The sequence below is a fragment of the Rhamphochromis longiceps genome, linkage group LG23 (genome assembly GCF_057381845.1).
Source record: "Rhamphochromis longiceps isolate RC_006_pf linkage group LG23, R_longiceps_female_GT1.1, whole genome shotgun sequence".
In the NCBI taxonomy this organism is placed as follows: Eukaryota; Metazoa; Chordata; class Actinopteri; order Cichliformes; family Cichlidae; genus Rhamphochromis; species Rhamphochromis longiceps.
The window spans coordinates 21,656,910-21,670,501 of NC_140578.1; the positions used below are offsets into that span (position 1 = coordinate 21,656,910).

The 13,592-nt window shown below is 37.7% G+C and overlaps 1 long non-coding RNA gene across 3 annotated transcripts; it reads right to left on the bottom strand.

The window, feature by feature from the left end:
* Window positions 1-219: 219 nt before the first annotated feature.
* Window positions 220-11,908, bottom strand: LOC146641873 (uncharacterized). 3 transcript variants are annotated; one of them, XR_014909713.1, is made up of 5 exons: window positions 11,804-11,908; window positions 5,897-6,039; window positions 4,973-5,193; window positions 4,176-4,409; window positions 220-3,801 (listed from the first exon to the last, which is right to left on the bottom strand). It is a non-coding gene; the product is annotated as an uncharacterized LOC146641873 (long non-coding RNA). The 3 variants fall into 3 exon arrangements; XR_014909712.1 differs by lacking the exon at window positions 11,804-11,908 and adding an exon at window positions 6,130-10,455; XR_014909711.1 differs by lacking the exon at window positions 11,804-11,908 and having other exon boundaries at window positions 5,897-10,455.
* Between the last annotated feature and the right edge of the window lie 1,684 nt (window positions 11,909-13,592).

Genomic DNA, 13,592 nt, shown 5'->3' on the forward strand with positions numbered 1-13,592 from the left:
TTGGACTGTGTTCAGCACAATATTAATTAATCATTGTCAGTTGTTGATTTGTGCAGTTCTCATTGTGATGGCTGTTTGTTAGCCGTTTGCATACTATGAATACTCTCTCTCTTCATATATACATATGTGTGTGTGTGTGTGTGTGTGTGTGTGTGTGTGTGTGTGTGTGTGTGTGTGTGTGTGTGTGTGTGTTTGTTTCTCTTGTTAAATTCAGTATGGTTCAGTTCTTACAATAAAATATGTCAATGTACAATCCTTAATATGTTTTATGTGTGGGTGGGGGTGGGCTAGGACCGCTACAGGCTTGAAAATCTGTACATTTTGATCACATCGTCATCTGGCATTCCAAATAAACTGACAGGAGCGGAGAAATACCACGAATATCTCACTCTGATATCTTAAATATCTGCATTCTGCAATGCAGCAATAATGGCTACCATATGAAGCAAAAAAATAAAAAATAAAATAAGACCTGCCCCCCACCCCCCCTACCAACATTGAATAGCGCAATTGAGAGCAAATTGTGTGTCGCAAGTATTGGAGAAGCAGTTTGCGGCGCGAAGCATTAGCAAAGCAAACCTGACCCGAAGAGGCGAGACTGAGATGGTTTGTGCATGTGCAGATTTTAGAGGCTGGAAATGTGTGTTTAAGAGAAAAACATGGATTATAATCATAGTTAAAAACTCAAAAGGATAGAAAGACAACTTGTAGGTTGTGGGGACTTTTATGTTAAATAAGTTTAAAGAAATATTGAACATCTCAGTATTTTTTATATTACGTCTTTAATTACATTTTTTCAATTCAATTTCCATTAATTTTATTTATATAGAGCCAAATCACAACAGCAGTTGCCTCAAGGCGCTTTATATTGTAAGAGAAAGACCATATAATAATACAAAGAAGAACCCCAACAATCATATTCCCACTTTGTGGGAAGTGGGAAGGAAAAGCTCCCTTTTAGCAGAAAGAAACCTCCAGCAGATAATGGCACTTATCTGCCAACCGGTTTTTCATCACTGATACAGTGGTTATTTATATGTACTATTCCATGCCACTAACTGGCTCATAGTGCTCAGGAGCAATGCAAACCGCTGTAGAGGCAAGTGCTGCAGAATAAATCCTACTAATAAACAGCTCATGATGTTGCCAGTGGGTAAAGTGAGTTTCAATTATAATAGCTATGCTCATGAAGCCTAAACCATGTTTGTGACAGTATGTTAATCAGGTTTATGGACACTTTCAGTCTGTCTTTGGTTCAGTAATGGGCTTTGTTGTGTTGGTTCTTGAATGAAGACTCCTGCTCAAGCGAGCAACATATTTTTAACAACGCTCTTCGTGTTTTCCATGCCAAACCATTTTCTATTTTGTGGGCAAGTACTGCCACCTAGTGACGCATGCATATACAATCAATATAGATTACGCCACAGGCTTTATATGAATGGTTAATTTACAGTACATTGTATTTTATGATTCAAGTGATATGTTTGTAGAACTGGAAGAAATGCTGATTCACCACAGCCAAAGTGAATAAATGTTCTGATATTGTTGTAATAGTGGTTGTGTAGTTAAAGTATAACTGAAGAAGAGCTTACTGATCTGGGTGAGTCTGAGTAATTTTCCACAGCATCGGCTCTCCTCCCCTGGGTGGAGTCCTCCTCACTCCTCCCTGCTCCTCACCTGTGGCAAATACTCCAGCAGTATTTATGACCAGCGCTCAAAATGAACCTTCACCAGATTGTCTGCTTACAATAGTCAGTTCCCTGCCTCACATTTTTGTCTTGTGTTCCTCAGTGTGTTTTGCTTAACCCTCTCTTCCTTTTCTCTAGTCGGCACCTGGATAGATCTTCCAATTCTCGTTGTAGTCACACCTCAGGATTCTGGTCTGCTGCTGCTGCTGGTAAAACTCTGCCTGCCTCGTTGCGCACCCACACTCTGTACTCACCCAGATCTAGTTCACTTCCTTCTCCAGTTAATCTCCACCTGTGCCATGTAAAACCTCTTAGCTTTGAAATCTTGGATTCATTCACTACACCGCAGACCACTCTGATTATTATCTCCTTTGTTTCAGTGTTGCTGTCCGCTATAGCTTTCATCGCCCCATTCCTGACCCTGCTATTCCTGTGACCTGACTCAGCTTGTGTTCTGGCCTTTCTCATGTTACCTTGTCATTGCTCGCTGTTGCATTTACTTTTAGCTTAGCTTTCTTTGTCAAAGACTCTAATAAAATAAATTTCTGTTAAAAGGCACTCAGCCTCTGCTTTTTGTTCTGCGCGCAAGTCCGATCCTTTTTCACGGGCCATTGAGCCCTGACATAATTGGATAATAAGACTTTACAAAAAAAAGCATATTCATGATGATATTCATTGGTTTGATCACATTTTATTTATTTATTTATTTTTGCGCAGTAAATAGGAGTTTTATTTCATGGATTTGTTTTTCACCTTTTTCTTTAGTTACATCAGCTTTACCTACATGCACAGCTTTACTTAATGATTATCAACAAATACCAACAATCAGTCTTGATTTTTGCCTTGACATTAAAGCAGAGTGTGTTTGTTTGATAATCTGGATGAAACTCAGGCTGCACTAACAATAGTTTAGGAGTTAAAAGATTTGCTTTTATGAGATATTGACTATTGAGTAGTAGGCCAATTGCTGTCGTAGTCTAAGAATAAATCCATGAATAGTCATGGAAGTTAATATAAGAAAACAAAACCAGTGATGACCAGTATTGCAGGGGAATGCAATAGATGAAAGTAGAAGAAATTAACTGTGCTGAACATCATGTTGTGTATATATGAGAACTGTGAATACCAAGTTAATAAACTGAATAATGAGTCACATTGTGTGGCCGTTGTACTGAGGGCATCTGCTGGTTCTGATATACTGTTGTATAGCCTTGTTTTGTGTCTTCTTAAGTGTAGTTTATATTCCATTTGACCGTTTGTGTGAAGGGGACAACATGTTGGAAACTCACTAAACTTGATGCTGAGGGTGTCAGGGTGATACATGAAAGAAAACAGATCCCTTCAAAGTAAAATGGAAATAACCAAAGAAGACAGTTACAGAAAACTTAACATGATATGCAAGACAAGGAAACACAAAAGGACCAAGATCCAAACACACAAACAAGACACATGGAAGCACAAACAGAAACATGGTGAAGACAGTCACTACTACTACTCTTTTCAAACATAAACTTTAAACTAGAAACAATGAACCATGAACAACAGGAAACTAAATATTATCAGAATAATAAGAGAAATCAAAACAGGAATAAAAAATACAGAAATAAAGCACAATAAACATTAAAACATTGGAAGAGGAAAAACCTCAACAGAAACACAAACTTGAATATAATAGGTAAAAATTAAAAACAGGAATCAAGGGCTAAAACTGAAAAAGAGGAGTCAGCTCATTGTTGTTCTAAAGGATTTTCTTGCCTCCACTAACATCGTCAGCAGAAAATCCCCAGACTCATAGTCATATCGAAACAAGTCTTCTAAAGTCTTCTAAAAAAATCACAAACAGAGTCATGTTTTTAAAGATACCTTTAAAAACTGAAAAACTCAAACTGGATTTCAATTTTATATTAAACTGTAAAAAATTCAGCATCACAAGGTTAGCTTCAGATTACTGACCTGAGTTTAACAGTGTATAAGAAAATTGTCAGGCAGACTTATTCCAGCGTCAATTCCTCTTGTTGAGCCTCAGCTCGATTTTTAACCTTGACAGTATTCGTTGTGGGCAAATCTCTTGCAGCACGTCTACAGTGACAGGATATCAGCAGCAGAGGACCAACTGCAAAGAAAAAGGTTTTAGTCAAACTTAAGCCTTCAAAAATTTGGAGACGACTGCACTGATGCTTCAAACAAGACTTTGATTAACACTGACTCCATTAAGATTTTTAGAGTTAGAGTGAAATGACACCAGTGTTTATATTTTAGCTATTACTGAAAAATAATTATTTTATTATTATTTTTTATATTCTGGTCTCAGAATGGTTCTTTATAAATTTGAAAGGAATGCCAGGATTGCTTTTAATTACTTAAAAGCAAGCATGGACTCTCACGTTTACATTTAAATGTATAATCCAATCAGTGGATCTGAAATTTCAAAAACTCACTTAAAATTTTTGCTTCATCAAAATTATCCACTAAAGTTATCTTACTTACATAGCAGCACCAGCAATGGGCCCTGTACTAGTGTCCCAATCCCTCCAGATCCTAATCGTGCTCCTTTGATTGGCTGATTGTTTCCACATATGACTCCATCCTCACAGCTGCAAATTTGAACTGTCATTTTTTGTGGTTCTGGACAGAAATGTCCCTGCTGATCTTTTACCACTAATTCCACCATGTAGATACCAGGCCCCACGGACTCCTGAGCCCGCAAAATAGCTGCAGTGTCTGTCAGAAATCAAACAGAAATGTGGAACATGTACAGAATTATTAATGTGCACCACTCTTAAAGTACAGCTCAAAACATACAAGTAAAATGCTGATAAAAAAAACAAAACAAAAATGCAAATGGATTTTATCCTCGTGTATGTATAGTGCACAATACAAGTTCTCCCCCTCAGTGTTTGTCCCAGTACCTGTTAACCTTTCCTGCATGTTTCTAGCAAGTTTGTGATTTTGTTTAATTACTCAAGTGACTTTGGACTTTTCATCAGCCAGAATGAAGATCTGTTTTCAGTTTACTTTGCCTATTTTCATGTGTCTGCAACTGAGTGCAAATTTGAAATTTCTCTGATTTATGACAGATTCTGAACTTTCTCAAGTTTGACTAGCTTGCTGCTAGTTTAAAAACATGACCTATTACTCGGTAATAAAATGAATTCTGAAAGATGAAAACAAAGTTGACACAACTAGCTCAAGGTTCATTTTCTATGCTTTTTTTTTCGTATTTATTTATTAAATTGTATTTTTTAACTAGATATATTTTAAATGATTGGAAGTCATCTCCTCACCATTGAGATGCTCCACTTTCCATTGTCCTTTGGTGCCTTCTGGGATGATCTCAAATTTAAAAGGAGGTCCATTAGGATATGCATCCTCATCATTGGCATTCAGAATAACAGTATTCTCTCTGGTGCATATAATATAGGTATTACTGGTCAGGATGGGGCAGTGGTCATTCAAATCTTCAACCTGGATGGCTATGGTACCAGTGCTGTTTTACTAGGCATGTCTGTGATGTGAAAACAGAGATGTTAATATATTAGTCACCAGTTTAACTTCATTTCCACTGATCTTTCCTTTCTTCAGAGACAAGTTCCAGGACTTTCTATCATGACTATGTGCAGGCAGGCAAGAAGAAGGGACCCAAAATGCAGAACTCACGGAGGCAAACTTAACTCAAAATACTCAGCTTTATTGCTGGAAAGATACGGAACAAAAAACTAACTAAACTGGGAATACGGAACAAACTTAACAGGCAGGCAGGCTGGCAAGCAGAACACACAGTGAAAGTGAGGGTACGACGCAATAACGAGCAGGGGAAGACGCAGACACTAAATACCAGAGATGAACAGAGCTAAGAGGAAACAGCTGGGCGACACAGCTGACGCAGATTACACTGACGTGACAGGGAGAGGACAAAGCTGAACGCACTGACATAAGGTACAGACCTACAAAGTAAAACAGGAAGTACATGACAGACACAGAGATCCAGACGAGACACAGAACTTAACAGACGCAGACTCATGAGCAGACATAATAACATAATGGACAGACAGAGGGAACACAGAAAAGTGGGACCAGGGCAGACAGAACAGAAACCTAGCAGATGGCAAATCTTAATGGAAAACACAATTAGAATAAACAAGATCATAATAAAGAAACACAAAACACTGAGTCACCAGACTCAGGACCACGACACTTTCATTCTGTACCTTCTGTAATGCAGAGTACTTTGGCAAAATATGTCCCATTGATCAGGTATGGAGACTCCCTATCAGGTCTCTTGTTGAGTTTGATCTCAGCTGTCTTTGAGTCAATAGTCAGCCAGTTTTCAGGGTCTGAGACTTTGGCATACCTACATCAGAAAGAGCCCACAAGCCAGTTATCATTTTACATAGGAAGAGAAGATGACAATATAGTTCATGTTTCTTATCTAAGCACTGACCTGACATTCTCAGCTACTTTTCCAGTGTCTTCATCTATTGCAGGATAGCTACTAATAACCTCGGCATTGTTGTAGAAGGTTCCTCCCTCTGAGATGGGAATAGCTTTGACCTTGGGATCAAAACGTGGCCCCTCAAGCTGATTCTTTACACTGATTTTGATGGGATAGATTTTAATTTTTACTCTAGAACCAGGTCCTGCATCTCTTGACCCCCTGGCACCACTTGCTCCACTTCTAAAACTTCCATCAAACGGTGGGTTCTAGTTTTTTACAGCTAACTCTAGTTCACCGTTTTGCAGATTCTCACAATTCACAGCCTGTGACACGGCAGACAAGAAGAACATAAGTGAAATGCATATGAGGGACTAGAGGTTACGATCCCTGATAATGCATTATCAGGGAAAATCTTATTATGTTTGATATCTGTCCATAGTTAAATTATTAAAGTGGTTTATTAATTATTAAGTGGTTTGTAAACCGTGTGGAGCCACTCGCATCGGTAATACAAACAAACTTTTACGCTTTATGTTTTAGTCACTGAATCAGCTTCAGATTTAGTCTACTATATTCATGTGATATGTAGTTGACCAAAACTAAAATTATTTAGATGCCTAAATAGTAAAAAAAAAAAAAGTTTTAGTCAAGACTAAAACTAAATCAAAATTTGCTGTCAAATTTAACATCTTCAGGATTCATGTTGTGTTACATGTGTAAGGAAAAAACGTGGATGTAAACTTGTCCACCTTTACTACCACCACTCTTTGTATCTTCACTCTTGCAACCTTCCCCTCTCATTCACACTCGCATTGTTATGTTTCTAAAAAACATGCTCATGAACATGTCGCATCACTTTTTCTTTAGCAAAAAAGCTGAACTGACACTGAAAAAACTTTGTGCCACTGGACTGCACTTGAAGTTGGTTAGTACCCTTAGCACTTTTATAAATTAAAGCTGCATAAATGTGAAATATACAAGTCTTCTAATAAGATGGTGTTCTTTACAATGATGTCAAGTATTTTAGTAACAATTTTGGTCTCTGAAAGCATAATCATCCAAGAATAATTGCCAGCTTTCAAACTAACCATCAAACTAATTTATTGCCAAAGCTGACAGCAAAAATTAGCAGTGAACCAGCGCCTAAGTCTTTATCAGGATTTCCTCAAACTCTGTTACTTCCTGATTAAAACCAATGATTATCTGAGCATGTCACAGCTTTCACAAACACTATACATCAGAAGCTGTCATTTCTGAAAGCCACATTTTCTAAATATCTTAGAAAACAATCAGAGCATTGTTACACTCACAGGCAAAGCAAAAGCACCAAATTGGGGTCCTATGATTGTTGGTGTTTATAAATAAAAGAGCATAAATCAAAGCTGAGACATAATTCATGTTTCTCTTTCACCATTTTTGGTGCAGGAAGCAGAGACACAACAAAACCTTAAGTTTTGTTGTTGCTGATGCACTAACAGTACATGATCAATTGTATTGGCTTGGCTTCTTTTGGTGCGTTCCTAAGGGCCATTGTTCCTTTCAACCTTTCTACTGGTTTCATTTTTTTTAAATACTGAGTTCTTACTACTTTCTTTTTATTTAGGTTCAAGCTGCTGCTTAGTTTATTGAGTTTGTATTTCTAGTTAGTTCCCTTACTCATTCGCATTATTCCTGCCCTGGACAACAGTTTGTTTTTCTGTTTTCATGTGTTTTGGTTTCTGTATTGAGTTTTTTTTTTTTTTTTATTCCTTTAGTCTTAAAGGAGACTAATTTTTTAAGTGGTTTTTAATAAATATCACAGTATGTTTCACAATGACAAATTATAGAAGCTTAATCTTAACTTTAAGAGAGCCATAAAACATAAGAAGCTTGGTTTGCTTGTGCGACTGGCAGAGATGGGCAGTAACGCGGTAATCTGATTACTTTTTTCAAGTAACGAGTAAAGTAAGGGATTACTATTGCAAAAACGGTAATTAGATTACCGTTACTTTCCCGTAGGAACACTGCGTTACTGCGTTACTAAAACCGTGATTTTTTTCAAGAATGTCTCACGACAGTGACGTAAGCGAGTGCGCCGTTAGCAGTGTTGGGTAAGTTACTTTAAAATAGTAACTTAGTTACATTACTAGTTACTTCTCTCAAAAGTAACTCAGTTACTTCAAGTTACTCGTTACTTTCAAAGTAACTAGTTACTAGGGAAAGTAACTTTGGTTTTACTCAGAATTCTCTTGTTAATGTGTTGCTTCCATAACTTTGCCAGTCTTCTAGCTTGCTTACTTGCCACAAGTGCACTGTGCCACCTACCAATAGAAAGGAAAAGATAATGTGCATATTTCCACGAAAGAAATCCCACGCCTGGACCGTCATTGACTGCTGCCATGATTCTAGCCTACGTCACAGCGGCACGTGCGCCTTTTACATCCAACACAAAAACTGCAGTCGTGGTGCTTTCGATTGTACTCAGAACTCGAAATTCTGCCTTCTGAATAGGAAGATGTAGGTAACACCAGACTGCAGATGAGCTGCATACAGGGCTGGACTGGGACAAATAAATCGTCCCGGGCATTTTGACTAGAGACCGCCCACCATTATAGCAAAAATCATAAAGCCTTTGAATGAAAACAAACACTGTTGTGACAGTGATGTACACTGTCTTGATGGTATATATGCATCAATCTATCAATTGTTTGTTGTAAGATTCAGATAATTATTTTTTAAAAGCTAGACATTTTAAATGAGAATAAGAAAGAAAAGTATTTCTTTGTGCCCCCCATTCCCTGTTAATGCCCTACATGCCCCCCTGGCAACACTTTGCTAGATCCGCACCTGCACAGTTACCAGCTGTCAGCTACATAAAAAAGGATCCTGGTTTTATTTGTCTCTCAGAAACAGTTCATAACTTCCCTTCAACTCATTCATGTCACCTAAAAGGTAAACCTGTTTCTCCATCACAGCTCTGATGATCCAGTAAGGACATCTCCTGGTTTCATCTTCATGTTTCCCTCTCACCAGATAACCAAACGATATCATGACCAGCAGCTTTTTTTTACAGCTGTGGCTCCAGCAAACATCAGCTGATACTAGAAATTAATATTAAGTAAATTCTAACAACAGCTGATCAAGCTTAAACGTGCTGCTGTTGTTTAGCGCGACATCCGCTGGTTTCCTCTTTCGGCGCAAAGTGGGCGATAAACAAACAAGAGAGACGATCAGCTGATCATTGATCAGTTTCATGATTGAAGTAGAAACGGGAGAGGGAGGGGGGAGAATGAAAGAAGAGGCAGCTGTGCAGCAAAGACACAGAATAACTCCAGCTTGGTGTCTTTTTCATTGTAGCTGAATTACGGGACAAACTGTTCCTTTTCACCTCAATAAGAAACGCGTAATATTTTCTCTGAATACCAGACGGGACGGTTGGCAACTCTAATAACTTATGAACAAAATAAAGTTCAACATCATTAACTTCATAGCACCACCCAGCTGTATAGAAACCCCGTCATGCTAGCTAGCACGCAGTACGGAAAAAGTCAGAATAACGAAAATAAACTCCACCTAAACTTGGTTCATATCTGACCCAGAGAGACTGCAGGTCATAACTTCTTACCTGAAGTTCAGTTCACACTTGGACCGGCGGCCGCCTCGGGTCTCTTTTCCTTCTGCGTCCCCTTTCCTTCATCCACCTGCTGGCCTCCACCACTTGCTAATGTTACTGAATCTGTCGAAACTCCGCGATAGCCACCACACGAAGTAACGAGTAACGACCCTATCTAAATCCCAGTAACGAGTAACGCGTTCCTGGTTTTGGCATAATAACTAGTTACCGTGCTCGTTACCACAATAATAACGTAGTTACTGTAACGCGTTACTTAATAACGCGTTAGTCCCAACACTGGCCGTTAGTGACAACAGCTGTGTTGCAGATCAACAATGGATAACATATCGATTGTGGGAGAGAGTATGAGCATGCAGCGATTAAAGCGTGGAAGTACTGACCTTACTTTGAGTTTGATTCCATAAAAAGTGACAAAAACATTAGCGTCCATCGTGCATGGGAAGAAAACTTCTTTTTACAGCAAAAAAAACCTAAACTTCCAAGCAAGCACCGAGTGTGCTATGACGTAATGGGAAACTCACAGAGAAACTCGCGGATTCTTCAACTGACCGCGGCATACCTGCACCAGGGTAAACCTCCGCCTACCGCAGTCCTGCTTTACAGGTGAAAATAGAGCAACAGGACCGCTGAGTCTTTGACTTTATTTATTTTCTGCTGTGTTTTACTTGCATCTATTTGAAAGAGTGAGTGTAAACACAAAAAATATTTTATTTTATGTGCTGGAATGTGTAGAAAATAGGTTTAAATGTTAAACTAATTTATTCAAGTCAAGAGAATGTTGCATATAATTAAATTTTTGCTTGATGCATGAAGTTAAAAGATTAAAACTAATAAAACAAGTTTTAAAAAGAGACTTTTCCATTTGATTATAATTTGTATGATGGATTATGTAGAAAAAGTAGAATTGGGCTGAAAGCTCTATCGCTTTATCACCTATTCAGGTTGTAAATCGTGTTTTTAAAAAGTAACTAAGTAACTAAGTAATTAATTACTTTTGAAAAAGTAATCAGTAAAGTAACGGGATTACTTTTTTGGGGAAGTAATCAGTAATTAGTTACTGATTACTTTTTTCAAGTAACTTGACCAACACTGGCGACTGGAGACAAACAGGATGCAGTGGATTAAGCAAACTCAACATTTGGGTTCGAGGTAATACTGGGAAATACTGGGTAATACTTGCCTGAAGAGGATCCACCATGTTCAGTGAGGACTTTTGACCTCAACAGTCTTCCACTCCAGCTTATTAATTAACCAAACCCAGCCAACGTTTTAATTCGTTTGAAAGCCTGGCTCTTAGTAAATTAGAAAAGTCAACAAGCAGTTTTAGTTGTTATCTTTTGTCCTCTTGTCTCTTACTCAGTTTCTACTGTCTGATTTCTCAGACTTTTTATCTGCTCAGTTCTGGTAAAATAATTATTGTGATTTTAACATACATACAGATATAGAAAATGACAGCCTCAAAAATGCATTTAATCGATTATTTGACTCAGTAAATGTGAGGCTTCTCTCATTGTTTTTTATCACTCTCTGGATCTCTTCCTGACACATGACATAAAAACATTTTTCCCTGAAAATTGTCTTGGGTTTTACTTTTTCCATCTGAGGAGTTTCAGTCAAATTTAATTTTAGTGAAATTCACATTCCAATTGGCTTTTCTTGGTGTTGTTGCAATAGGATACTTGAAGTGAAGGGAAAAGACTTTGAAGTCTGTTTTACAGCTTTTTCTAGAATTTCTGATCTCACAGAGGTGTTTTGTTTTCTTCTAATATAGTATTCACCATCCTAGGCATAATTACAGCTAAATAAAGACAGTCACGAGAATAAATACTAATCGAGGCCACCTGTTTTCTTCCAAAAGGAGTATTAAAGTTTCGTTTATGTTTGAAGTGATTCTGGTGCTGCTAAAACTGCTAAACCACATGTTATTAAATAGCCCCATTTATCTTCTTTCTTCAGTCTGGGAGAAATTTAGCTGAAAAAGCCGATCAAGCCCATTAAAAAATAAATAAGTAATAAGTAAATAACAAAGTTCAGTTTGTAAAGACATAAAATTCTTTGTTGACTCACCACAAACAAAAGAAGCACAAAACCCATCATAGAAACCTCAGTCATGTCTGGAGAAAAGTCCTGGTCCAGATCAAATGAAGGTTATTGAGTCCCTGTAGCGTGTCTGCTAAATGAGGAGACACACACACACACAATCCACAGGTAATGTCTTTCTTCTAGTGAAATCAAACTAGTAGTGGGTCCTTTTCAGAGCAGCCAGCGTGACATGCTTGTTATCTGATCATTGCTGGTTTGAATCAGGAAATAAAAAAGTTTGATGAAGAGTGAGGCGTAAGTGCAGTACACTGTCGATTTTGATAGCAAATCAGTGTAGATCTGTGGTTTTATCGTTATCTTTTACTGCATGAAACATGTTCCCAATGCTAACGCTATATAATAATGAATAAATAAACAAGTTTAAAATTTGTTTTGAATTTTGTCTCACCCTTTTTTTACTACCAGATATCAGCCTTAAAAAAAACACCTCACTCCGAGTTCAACCCTGTCCTCACTCCTCATAACTCCTTGTCATGATATTACCTCTTTAAATGACGCAGATCGACTATCCGTACACTTTATCGTAACTCGCCAGCCACGTTGTTATGTACACCTGCTCAGATGCTTTTTACCATTTAACCTCTTTTGCAAACTTCACATTTTCATCCATTTTCTTTTCATCGAGTTTCAAAAGTATTTCAGTGCTGCTTAATAAATAATAATAAATGAAAAACAGTGCTTGTAAACAACAAATGTTCCCACTGAAACAAAAACAAAAGGAGGGAAACTGAGACTGTTTTGTCGCTTTATATAAAATTCTTTATTATCACAAAAATCCAAACTTAAAAAAAAAAATCAACATAAGCAAGAGATTAAATGAGATTATTGGATCAGAATGTAAAAGTAATGCATCTCTAAGAAACCTTTATATTAAAAGTGCAAATGTGCTCCAGGATGAGCAATAAATAATCTTATTTACACACACACACACACACACACACACACACACACACACACACACACACACACACACACACACACACACACACACACAGGCTCAGGAGAGGAAAACAAAAACATTCACTGGGACGTCCAGCTGCTGACTCCAAAGCATGGGACAGAAAGTAAAACACAAGAACGTAAAGGAATACTCCAGGTAAACTCTTCAGTGCGGAAAGAGTTAGATTGACAGGAAATAAAGTGGAATCAAAGGGTTGGAAAACCTTTAAAACTTTTACAGAAACATTTGATAACTAGCAAAAAAAACACAAAATATGATAAAGAGATTAGTCAGTCAGTTGTGTTTTTTTCTTCTGTTTTTTAGGAAAAGAGAAAAAAAATACATCACTCAGAAGCTGCCTTCTGCTCCATCTATGAAGCATTACTCTCAGGTCCGTTTGAAGGTTTTTAGTGGTTTTAATTCATTTTAAAGTTGACCTTTTTCTATTACTTGAACCTCCAAACTTTTATTCTTCGACTCTGTTAGAGCAGCTTTGCATGATTCACAGTTCAAAATAATCCTTATTTATCAGATACTAGGGGTTGCTTTTCTCCCCTCCCAAACAGTTTTCACCACAGGTAGGTGGAGTTTCTTTGCTCACAGATGACCATATTAAGGATATCCACTCCGTATGACATCACACAGAGCCAAGAACAGAAAAATCTGAAAAAAGGTCCACTTTAAGAGTCTTTGAGGAGCCACCAAGTGGTCCCATACTCCATTAGAGGAGGTCTAACCCCAGTCATACAGACATTTAGACTAATTAGTGACACCCTGGCAACCACTGATCACTAGAGAACCATGAGTATTCCT